The sequence below is a fragment of the Mus musculus genome, chromosome 12, assembly GCF_000001635.26.
Source record: "Mus musculus strain C57BL/6J chromosome 12, GRCm38.p6 C57BL/6J".
Lineage (NCBI taxonomy): Eukaryota > Metazoa > Chordata > Mammalia > Rodentia > Muridae > Mus > Mus musculus.
In genome coordinates this window covers 14,820,233-14,830,722 of record NC_000078.6, presented here as the reverse complement: position 1 = coordinate 14,830,722, position 10,490 = coordinate 14,820,233, and the positions used below count along the sequence as shown (strand labels likewise).

At 35.7% G+C, this 10,490-nt stretch overlaps 1 pseudogene; it reads right to left on the bottom strand.

Annotated features, from left to right (window-relative positions):
* Gm6053 (predicted gene 6053) lies at positions 600–1,235 on the bottom strand (annotated as a pseudogene).

The following is a 10,490-nucleotide window of genomic DNA, read 5'->3' as shown; positions in this document are numbered from 1 at the left end:
AGCTGAACTATGACACATGAAGACTATCTATCTTACCCCATATGCATACCCAGAGTTAGGTATGTTTCTTTGTATAAATATCACACAAGGAAAGTTAAACCAGACTTCATGCCTCAGGTCATGTAGACATCATCTCAGTTGCATTTGTCTGGTGTAATTTGTCTGGTGCTGGTCAAATCAAGCACTAATAGATTCTTTTCTTTCTTTCTTTCTTTCTTTCTTTCTTTCTTTCTTTCTTTCTTTCTTTCTTTCTTTCTTTCTTCATTTCCTTTCTTCTTCTTCTTCTTCTTCTTCTTCTTCTTCTTCTTCTTCTTCTTCTTCTTCTTCTTCTTCTTCTTCTTCTTCTTCCTTCTTTCTTCTTTCCTCTTCCTCCTGCTCCTCCTCCTCCTCCTCCTCCTCCTTCTCCTCCTCCTCCTCCTCCTCCTCTTCCTTCTTCTTCTTTCCCTCTCCCTCTTCCCTTCCCCTTCTTCTTCCCCTTCCCCTTCTTCTTCCTCTTCCTTCCCCTTCCTTCCCCTTCCCCTTTTTCCCCCTTTCCCCTTTTCCCCTTTTCCCCCTTCCCCCTTTTCCCTTTTCCCCTCCCCCTCCCCCTTCTTCTTTGCAAAGTATTTTATTTTTAAACTTCTAAAGTTTGAACACAAGATCGTCTAGTTTGGATGAATTTCCAAGCTGAATGCATTTGCATGGAGCTCAGTTTCTGGCTGATAAACTGTTCCTAATACTCTATGTGCATGCCTATGCTCTGATCTGTGGGTGGTAACGTCCCTTTTTGCCTTGGTAAGGGTTTAACCATTAGGCATTGTTTTAGTTTTACACAGCCCATGCTGTCCTGAATGTCTCCTTCGAGGCATAAACCATGTACAGGAAGCTGTCTTTACTCTTATACACTTCAGAGATGGGCGTGGACACACTCACCATGCTGTGCCCATTCACCAGGAGGAAGAAGGCTTGGTTAGCATTGAGCTGCAAGTGCCATTTAATTTTCTTGATGAGCTTGCTCATGTTCACGTGGTCAGGTACAAGGAACTTGGTCTTGTCCAGGACAGGCAGCTGCTTCTCCCCCTTGCATCACTCTATAATCCCTGGGATCTTGATGGGGTGCTGCTCCCGGATGAGCAGGACATCTTCCACTCTGTTAAAAGCTCCGATGCTGCTTGAAGATCTTCTCGGACAGCATGGCATGCAGGGGTCCTGAGTCAGATGATCTGGCTCCTGCAAGGATCACTTCCCTTGTGTGTCCAGATTCTTTTCTTCTCTTCATACTCCTGCTCCAGAAGGAAGGAGCCTGGCTTGTGACACATTATTTGAATTTATAATAACTTCAGAATGTCGATATAGAACTACAAACCAAAGGAGACATTGAATGAAGTTTCTTTTATCATCAGTCTTACAGACTTCATTTATAGACATTCATTTCCATATTTACTCAGCTATTCATCCTCCAGTGGGCCTTTTCATATAATAATACATTTTTATACTAAATATTACACTTTTATATCTTCAGTGGTTAAAAAGATGTTTTAGATTCTTATGTTAAGATTAACATTTCAACTTCTATGATTTACTAAATGCACAGTGCCATATATCAGCCATTAGAACAGCACCCATGATATTTTCATTATGTATAAGACATTTCTCCTTCATCTGTTACCTTTCCTCAGACACCTGCACATTGCTCAACTTTGATAACTTGCCATACCTTTTAACTTGTAAGATGGCATAGAATTGTATCACATTTCACATGGACTTTTCAGAGTGCATGGTTTCAGTTCCTTCACATATGCATATGCATTTAAATAGAAATACCTTCTCATGTTTTGACAAGCTATTATATTTTATTGCTTCATGCTGTTCATTTATGTGGCCATTCAAAAGTTAATTAATTACCTATAAAAGGAATACTAGTTACCTCTAGTTTGAGCATTCATGAATAAACCTTAATAAGCATAACTCTATACTGACCTAAATTTTCAAAATGCAATGCAATTATTCCTTATTCGTTTTCCAAGTTCTATTTCTTATTAGTTCATTAAGAATTTCAGGCAATGTATTTTGATCATGTTCACCTTTCTTTCCAAAATCCTTCCTTTACCTAGATATACAATTTTGTTTTCTCTTAATCTATTTTAAGTCCTTCGAGTCCAGTTTGTGCTCTCCTTACATTCCTGGACATGTGACTATTTACTGGAGCTTGGTCCATCTATCAGGTACCACAACCTGAAAAAAAATCTAATTCCCCTCCACCCAACCACCTATCAGTTGCCAGTAGCACCTCAACTGGGGGTGAGACTTCATGCACACCCCTATCTTCAAGGAGGGAATTTTGCTTGAGTTGAGAAGGTACCTCTGCAATATGGTATAGAGTACTTTGTGTACATGCCCAAGAGTGATACAGACGGGTCAAGTGTGAGAACTAGTTCTAACTTTTTGAGGATTCTTCAAACTGATTTCCAAAATAGGTGAAACACTTTGCAATCTCTAAAACAATGGATCTTTGTCAAAAACAAAAGAAAAAGGCTGTAGGAGTGTGGGTTTATATGCAAGCTCTCTAATTTGCTTCTATTGCATTGATCATTCAGTTTATGTGATGAGTCTTGTTGGAAATTAATGAGGATTGCCTTGAATCAGTAGCTAAATTTTGGTAGGATGTCCATTTCCATTATGATAAGATACTCTAATAAGTTGGAGGCAGAAAAATCACAAGACCAAATTCTGATTATCTTTAAGTTTATTTGGCCCTAAAAATGGCCTCTGGAACTATTTATTAAATGACATATTCTTATAAACATAAATTTTACAAGAAAATACCATCTTATCTGGTTTGTGCTTGGTCTTGAAAAATCTATATTTATTGTTATGAGAATTAAGGTTATTGTTTATTAAAATAAAACACATTTCAAATAACTCCATTTCTCAGAACTATAAACATTTTTATAAGAAGACAAGTATAAGTTTTAATATATTAATAAATCATATTTAAGAATGTAATTATTCTTATATAATTTGAGTTTTATAATAATTAATAATATTCAATACGGCACAGTGCCACCATTTAATTCTTATGCAGTCTTCAAAAGTTATATGAAAGAAAGTTTGTGTCAGAATCCTGAGAAATTTGTCACAATCATCCTAAATATGACCTTTTATTACAGAAAACCATCACTGAGCAATAAATACAGATGAGATGAAGTCACAACATAATGATAACTGCCCCAGACATAATAGAAAGAAAGTTGTTTGTCTTTTTAAGACTCATTTGAGGCTTTTTAGACATTAAATCCATCACTCAACTGCAATAAATTGTATTGGTTTTGGAGATGCAAGCAAGCTGGGTTTCTGGAAGAGTCAATTCTTTATTCACAGGTGCATTCATTTTATGCCATGAAATAATTCACACATTAAGAAAATCTATTAGCTAAATGCACTGAATATTTTCAACTTGAAATGCCCAGGAAGAGTGTGCCAACTTTAGGCAGTACCACGGCCAAATACCAGCTTAGCATATTGCCTAAAATAGAGCACATTTTCTTCTACCTAGTTTGAGTTTGTAAATAGAGAATAAATTACTGTCAGAAAGACATTAAACACAGACACATAAACACATCTACACATCCTTTTAAATCTAATTCTTGTCATTTTTCTGTAAATATTTGCTTGAATGTCAAGGTGTTTTCCCTGGCTTATAATATGTACACACACTAAAATATTTTCATTGAAGCTCAGTTCTATTATTGTGACTAGGACATGCCATCAATAATAGACCACCACAATAATAAAGTAAAAATATCCTAACACAATCCCATAATTCCCTGTCTCTTCTTTGTGAAGGGCATGATCCTTAGTCATGAGGTATATCTAATAGGATATATCTGTTTTTTTTCCAGAATTTTATATGGACTATAAAATATAGTCGATAATTTTACTCTTTTGGCTTCTTCCATTAATATATCACTTTTGAAAATTAAGTTTACATATGTATTATGATTATTTATTAAATATAATTTATATATATGACTAATGTTTTCATATTTATGAAATATGAAGGAACACATTGCTCCATTCTCACTATGGTGGGTAGAGTTTTTCTAGTTGGTTTTATTTCGTACTGCTTGCTTTTAGTAAGTGGTGTACATCTGTGTGGCTGTGAATATAGCATCTGTTGATTCTCAGTCTTTTTATATGTTTCTTTATCTTGGATAAATATGTATGAGTGAGAATCTTTCATTTGATGGTCGCTATCATAGGAAACTGTACAAATTTACCACTGTGGATGTTTGAGTGGTCCTGTATCTCTGTCATCACTTCAGAATCTTGCTATTGCATCTGTTCTTTGTGGTATGACACTTCATCTTAGTTAAGGTTGTCTTTAGTTGGCAAACGACTCTCTGTATATTTTTCTATCCTGACACAAAATTTATGATGAGTTCTTGGTAAAGTGTCTGTATATTTTGTCCCTCCTGACTCATCTTTCTTCTTATTACTCAATTGAAAAAAAATCATTCTTGATTCACAGATTCGAGAACTTTATTAAATACCAATTTGTAAGTGTATGTTCATAAAGTATAGCTTTTCTTGCTTTGATATGTATTAGAAGAGAATTTATGGGGCAAGTGTTGTAATTCAATGGAAGAATGTATGACCAGGAATAGCCTTGCCCTAAATCTGAACTCTAGTATCACAAAGCAAACAATATTAAACATACAGATATTTTCCCCTTTTCCCAATTATTTTGGCTAACTTTCTCTTTTGTTTTTATTTATATCACTCTCCACAGACTTCCTAGATTAGCAATGCCCTACAAATCCAGTATCATGCAGCAACAAAGTTGATTACTTCACAGTTTGTGTGACTAGAACAAAAAAATTAGAATTCTAGTCAAAATCTGCTTTGGAACCCATCCACTACCTGAATTATAGCTGCAGACAGTGGTAGGCTCTCCTCGGCTAGTGACTTCATTATTGCTACATTTTAGTCCAGTGCCAATTGTCAAATTCTGTCTTATAATCTTGTGTTGTGATATGGGGACCAGCTGGAAAGTTCAGGTTGTAATTGCTGCATCTCAAGATCCTTAATTTCATCCAACCAATAAGACTTCACACGCTGCTTCTCATATATAAGGTATTCTAGCAGATTGTATGTTAGCCTAATATACATGAACATACTCATACACACATATGCACACATACACAACCACATTCACACATCAAATATCTTGTCATATCTAAAGAACTATCTTGCTTACTTTATATTACATGGATCATATCAATTTGGCAGCTTTGCTAAGAGAAATGGACTTGTATTTGGCCTTTGTCTAAGAAATATCTTCCATTCATTTTCAAATCTATTTATTTTTTCTTCTGCAGAGTTTGATATATAAATACTGCATTGAATTATATTCCAGGTTAAAGGTTAAAATTTTCTGCTTCTGTACTGCACCCAAAATTATTAAGGTTTTATTTCTCTTATTTGCATTTGGTTCTACATATAATTTTCCCACCTGAAGTTCTAATGTATATGTATAAAATTGAAATAAGTTAATAAGAGTTCTAGATTTAATGAGCTGTGGGGTCCTTGGAACTCTATAATAAACATCTTAAAAAAAAAAACACAGGTTATACTGACTTGCTCCAGTACACTTTGGCTCCTTGTATTCCAGACAATCTAGTTTGCAGTGTTTCTATTTCTCTAAGACTGTGTATATTCTATTAGTAGTTTATCTACCTTATGTAAAATAAATAATACCTTCATTTTTGTTAACATAATGAATACATAACACTTCATTGTCATAAATCCATTAAAACATGTTTTTGGTACTGTGAATTCTAATATTTCTCAATATCCCCATAGAGTAATATCATTACATTTGTCCTTTATGTATAGTTTCCTCTTAAACCATGTTTTCCTTTTAAATATTTTTAATTCCTAATAAGCGATCATGTATTTAAATAAATGAGTATGGACAACAAAATTTCTTTACAAAATTACAAATATTCAAAAGAGTTTGATTTTGACTAATCTTTTATGAAATTCATATTCCATGTTTTATAAAGGTTTCTGTAAGAGTGAATTGAATGTGATGTAGGTCAGCAGAATACCACTTCATTAATAGTCTGTGGAAAGTTATGAAAAATATACCCAATATTCTCATTTGCTTGTGGTTTATAAAAAGATATGTGTACCTGTCATTTTGTATACGATTATAAATTTTAGACTAGATAAATTCTGCAGTTTCTTATATTAGAATTCCTAGATATACATCTGTGCTTCCTGGATTCTTTAACCTGAAGGTATGGATTAGAAGTTCATACAATCCAACCATAACAGAAACCACCCCTTCCAAGAAAACTTCACACTGGATTGTTATTGTTAATAAATTCAAGAATTAACATGAATCCCTCTTTTAACCTTTCTCATAAAATCTAGAGAAATTGTTTTTTAAAATGTTCATACTGAAAGCCACTGACCTTTACAAAATTGAAAAGAATAAGGAAATAAGAGGTTCATTCTCCTATAATGACATTAAACTTAAAATTTCGTTTGAAACACTCTTGGAGCTAAGGCCTTTGGAATGGGAGATAAGGTAATGCTGTGTGAGTATATCACATATCCTTTTCTTGTAAGTGCTAAATGGATTGAAACAATACAAACATTGCATTTTCTCTCACAGACAGGTAATTTAAATATCTTCTTTTAAATATATAATAAACTCTGCTTCTTGAACAGCTTACCACTACTTGGGAAGTTGGAATTCTACCTCAGTATTGCATAAACTAAAGGCAGGCATTTTGATAGGTATAATACTATTGAGAGACAAGGAATGAAAAGGGTAATGCAATTCTACAACAAGAAGTTGCAGGAATACCCTAGGGAGGATTTAATATGCATTATCATGGCCAAACCTGAGAAGCTCTCACAGGATATTGGGTCTGCTGGCTCTTGATTATGCTGTGAATGTGTGAAGCAGTTGGGGAGTCACATCATAGTTCTTAGGTCACCAAGATCAAGGTACAAATAAAATTCTAACTCAGGAAGAGGACATGTGTTGTGGGAGGTGTCTGGGAAGGTGAAAATATAGTCCATGAGGGACCAAGCAGATGGTGTTAATGTGTTCTTTGAGAAAAGAGACTGTGGTCATAAGGGCCTAAGCAGATGGCATTAGTTAATTTCTTCTTTGAGCATAATTCCTCAGCAATTTTAGTTCAATGGCCTAGTTCAACCTTCACTTTTTCATTCATCCTTTTACATTTCTCTCCTTTAAGACACCTTAAGACTAGAATAATGATTTGGAGTTATTGAAGAAACCTTTACTTTTCTTATAGTTAAGGCAACAAGTGTTGCGTCTGCTCAATCAGCAAGGAAAACGCAACCACCAGTTCTTCTTAATACAGTTTATTCAGGCAGCTTCTCTCTTCAACTCCCCCGAGCCTCAGGGTACAAGCGTTTTTATGTACTTAAGCCACAACCACGCCTCAACCAATCACCACAGGTCACATAACCTCACCAGGCAGGCTTGCTCAGCCAATCAGGGATTAAGGGCGAGCCATCCACCAAATATGGGCTTGTTTACTGCCTGGCACAGATTTCCATCAGGCGCCATCTTAGGGTGCGGCCCAGGCTGGCCAGGGATTCCGGAATGGCTTCGCACAAACAAGTCCAAAGAAGATAGAAAGAAAGGGACAGAAACCAAATAGCCAAGAAATAAAGTGTTCCTCCAGTCTGGGTAAAAGATGCAGTTACCAGAACATGGCTTTTTAATGCAAAAAAAGATGTTGAAAACTATTGTGTGAATCTGTTAGTTCTAATTTGCAGAAGACAATCCTTTGTAGCCTAATTATTTTATCTATGAAGTCTATTGGTGTTACTAGTAAGTAGTAGGACTTCCTGAGTTTGCCTGCAAATAACAAGACCATTAGGGATTAGAACACACAACTGAGAGAAAATGTCTGCATGGATAGGCATTGATGGCTCTATTAGAGAAAAGTGAAATGTAAGAGAGGAGTTACAACCACAAATGGCTGCATTTAAATTTAAAAAGCAATAAAACAATACTCCAGTGTTGAACCTAAAGGTCTTTGCAAACATGAACAAGCTAAATCAAAATTAGGAGAGAGAAATAAATGCCTAATGTCAGGGCAACCATTAGTGAATGCAGTCAACAAATGTGAGAGGCAAATTAAGCAAAGACTGGGGACTTTGAAAATATTAAAATAATTGATAAACCCTACCAAAGTAACCAAAAAAAGAGCCTCAAAATATTGAAATCAGGTCACAAAGGTATATATCACAACTGATAGCTGTAAAGGAGGAAGGGTTTCAGTTCACTTTAACTTACAAATTGAAAGAAATATAGAGGATCATAAAAGAATACATAAACATATATATTCCAGTAAATAAAAATCTATATAAAATTGATAAATTTTGAGACACCTATAAATATTGTATAAAGATGACCTAATCAACTTAAACAGACTAATAATGAGAAACATAATTGAAACAAGTATGATTGTTCTAAGATGAGCCTTTCCCTGTTGAAGTAGATCACACTGTGACCAGGAGTTAATGTCTGTATTTGGAGAAATACTAAGAATTAACACCAATCTTGTATACCAGGTCGCTCAGAGACCAGGCAACACAGGAGAGTGTGCATGCAACAGAAGTAACAGAGCTTCTTGGACTTCCCTTCTGGCCTTCATCTTCAGCCATGAGGTAGAGAAGAGACCCAGACTTCTGTGTACCTTTCCTGCCAGAGGAGAGTCAGCTTCCAGGGAGGGTTCTGACCCCTGGACTTAGGTGAAAGTGCCATCTTGTATCCAGGGTCTCTCAGAGAGCATTTTGCTCAAGAGAGCACACAGGCCACAGAAGCAACAGAGCTTCTTGGACAGGGTCCCTCAGGCCTTCATCTTCAGCCAGGAGGCAGAGCTGAGCTACAGACCTCTGTGCACCTTCCCTGCCAGAGGAGAGCTTGCCTGCAGAGAGTGCTCTGAGAATTAGGATTCAGGAGAGAGTTGGAATCCCAGGAGTGCTGACAGAGGCTAACAGAATCACAGGAGAAACAAGCTTCAGCCAGAGACAACTAGAACATCTAACACCAGAAATTACCAGATGGCAAAAGGCAAATGTAAGAATTTTACTAACAGAAACCAAGACCACTCGGCATCATCAGAACCCAGTAAGCCCATCACAGCAAGTCCTGGATACCCCAACATACCTGAGAAGCAAGCTTTGGATATAAAATCATATCTCAGGATGCTGGTAGAGGATTTTAAGAAGGACATTAATAAGTCACTTAAAGAAATACAGGAGAACACTGATAAAAGGGTAGAAGTCCTTAAAGAGGAAGCACAAAAATCCCTTAAAGAATTACAGGAAAATACTGCTAAACATGTAGAAGTCAAAAAAGAGGAAATAAAAAAAATCCCTTAAAGAATTACAGGAAAACACAACCAAAACAGGTGATTGAATTGAACAAAACCATCCAAGATCTAAAAATGGAAATAGAAACAATAAAGAAAACCCAAAGGGAGACAGCTCTGGAGACAGAAATCCTAGGAAAGAAATCAGTAACCATAGATGCAAGCATCAGCAACAGAATAAAAGAAATGGAAGAGAATCTCATGTGCAGAAGATTTCATAGAGAACATGTACACAATAGTCAAAGAAAATGCAAAAATGCAAAAAGATCCTAACTCAAAACATCTAGGAAATCCAGGATACAATGAGAAGCCCAAACCTACAGATAATAGGAGTTGATGAGAATGAAGATTTTCAACTTAAAGGGCCAGCAAATATCTTCAACAAAATTATAGAAGAAAACTTCCCTAACCTAAAGAAAGAGAAGCACATGAACATACAAGAGGCCAACATAACTCCAAATAGACTGGACCAAAAAAGAAATTCCTCTCAACACATAATAATCAGAACAACAAATGCACTAATTAAAGAAAGAATATTAAAAGCAGTAATGAAAAAAGATCAATAACATATAAAGGCAGACCTATTCGAATTACACCAGACTTCTCACCAGAGACTATGAAAGCCAGAGATCCTGGACAGATGTTATACAGACACTAAGGGAAAACAAATGCCAGCTCAGGCTACTGTACCCAGCAAAACTCTCAATTATCATAGATGGAGAAACCAAAGTATTCCATGATAAAACCAAATTCACTCAATATCTTTCCACAACTCCAGCCCATCAAATGATAATAAATTGAAAACTCCAACACAAGGAGGGAAATTATGCTCTAGAAAAAGCAAGAAAGTAATCCTTCAACAAATCTAAAAGAAGATAGCCGCAAGAACAGAATCCCAACTCTAACAACAAAAATAACAGGAAGCAACAATTACTTTTCCTTAATATCTCTTAACATCAATGGACTCAATTCCCCAATAAAAAGACATAAACTAATAGACTTGCTACATAAAAAGGACTCAACATTTTCATTAGAGGAAACTCACCTCAAGGATAAAGGCAAACACTACCTCAGAGAGTA